Source organism: Ursus maritimus, unplaced genomic scaffold (assembly GCF_017311325.1).
Source record: "Ursus maritimus isolate PB19 unplaced genomic scaffold, ASM1731132v1 scaffold_1, whole genome shotgun sequence".
Taxonomy (NCBI): Eukaryota; Metazoa; Chordata; class Mammalia; order Carnivora; family Ursidae; genus Ursus; species Ursus maritimus.
The window spans coordinates 59,614,453-59,616,762 of NW_024423343.1; the positions used below are offsets into that span (position 1 = coordinate 59,614,453).

Below are 2,310 nucleotides of genomic sequence, written 5' to 3' on the forward strand. Positions count from 1 at the left end.
AAAATATTAAAATTAGAATAATACTATTTAGGTCTGGGACATGGTTCTTTAACTTCACAATATAAGGTAAGCATTTTTCTGTATCAAATATTCTATGACGTCCTTCTGGCTGTATATTATTCAAGCGTTTGGGATATTTAGGTATATAATTAATGGTGCAATGAACTTCCTTGTTGAGAAGTCTTTGCCCACATTTCTTACTATTTCCTTGGACAAAACAGTTGTGGAAATCTTGCTCAAATTGTATGTGCATTTGATGACATCTTATGGCTATGGCTATTTTGCTTTCCAGAAAGACTGGAAAGAAAGAAAGATTGTACCAATTTATACTGCCTTTAGCAATGCTGGAGAGCACTACTCTTCCACATCAGGAGGGTACTTTCTACAAGAGAAATTGTAACAGACGTGGACTTAATAGTAGAATCCACAGCAATAGTTTCTAACTGGTTTGATGTTTAAAGACTGCCAGCAAAGGGCCATACCTTCACAGAGAAGAGGACTTCCATGGGCCACTGAAATCTAATTTTAACAGGCTGCCATGCAGAGGGATTCCAGTCAAGCTTCTAAGTGTCAACTTCTATCTGGAATCAACTAAACATAGACACCAGTTGGACATGATTTGGGAACCAACTGATCTGTGGGTTTTCTAAATCCAGACCCGATGGTGATATAGCTGGAATATAGCACAAAACAAGCCAAGCACTCTGCTCCTGGCCAAGGCCCGCAACTTCAATTTCTTGTGTCTTGGACGTTCAGCTCTAACATTTCCGCTGCCTCCAGCATGAAGGGTCTGAGACCCACTCTGAAGTGGTTAAATGAAACAAACAAACAAACAAAAAAAAAAGGAAGATAGCAAAAAGCATTGACTAATAAGAGCTTACACTCTTTGTTAATTAATTTCTGCAACTCTAACCCTCTGGCACCTGCCAGCTTCACTCTGTATTGGAGCCAATGAATTTCAAAAATAGTTAAAAGTTAATGAAGTTTTCTTTGTGATAGGACCCTGAAAACTTAACAGCCATAATAGGAAGTGCAAAGTGGGGAAAGTGTCACTTGCTGATAAACAGAATTTCCTCATCTTGTTGATACAAGAGTCCTGCCCATATGTGAAAGTGATGCTCTGTTGAGTCAAAGAAGACCTATGATTGGGTTTACACATTGAAAGTAAATGAAGGACAAGTATTGGTCTTGAAAAATGATCTCCCTAGGCTAAAATCGGACCCCTCTCCCAAAGTTCCACAATCATTGTATCAAAATATTGGTAAGAACTCATGACAAAGTGTCCAGCAACCTTAGAGGGTCAGTCATCACAGCCAAAGTAGGGCATCGAACTTTCCATTCCTGATTAACAAAAATGAACATGGGAATTAATGGGTGCTGGGAAGTCAAACGCTAAATTGCTGGTAGCTCTCTGATTTCAGTTTGGGAAGGATTTTTCAGTGTGAATTTCTTGAAAGCAAATGCAAATAAAGAATCTGGAAATAGTGAAAATGGCTTAGTGGCTAGAAGGAAGTGACAGATCTGAGCAGGTTGGACCTCACCTAAATGTGGGGTTTCCCCCACGGGATTCTGCACCTGCCTGCATTCTATTGTAAGCTGATTTTATTTATTTTTAAAGATTTTATTTTTAAGTAATCTTTACACCCAACCTGGGGCTTGAACTCATGATCCCGGGATCAAGCATTGCACGCTCCATGGACTGAGCCAGCCAGGGGCCCCAGCAAGATGATTTTAGATAGTAAATGGTCAAACATGTTTTTTTCAGCTTAATAGTTATGGATTAATTGTAATTCATATTTAAACCACTCAACTACCACAGTAAAACCTTCGTTTCACAAGAGTATACTTTTTCTTTCAAAATAAATGTACTTAAGTTTAAAAAATGAGAGGAGTTTAAAAATTAAATACAAATGTAGATAGAACTTGGTTCTGCCGAAAATGGAAGATCTGGAATACTGTGGAAAATTTCAAGGTAGCTATTTTATAACCTTCCTTCTTGAGCTTTAAGATGTACATTTCATCAAATCTGAGAAAATTTTAATTATAAAATGAACCATTCTTTTATGTGCCACAAAGAAAAAAATGCTGCCCACTGAACTCTGGCCCATGCTTTCTTAGCAACTAGAATTTTATTTTATGTTTAATGAAAGCGCTCTTTTCGACTTATGAGTCAGAATTTTTTTTTAAATATGGAACGCTTCACGAATTTGCCTGTCATCCTTGCCATGACATCCTTGCCTGTCATTAGCATAGGCCATGCTAATCTTCTCTGTCTCGTTCCAATTTTAGTACAAAGCGAGCACAGTCATC

At 37.9% G+C, this 2,310-nt stretch overlaps 1 pseudogene; it reads right to left on the reverse strand.

Moving 5' to 3' along the window:
* Positions 1 to 2,183: 2,183 nt before the first annotated feature.
* LOC121099924 lies at positions 2,184 to 2,310 on the reverse strand (annotated as a pseudogene).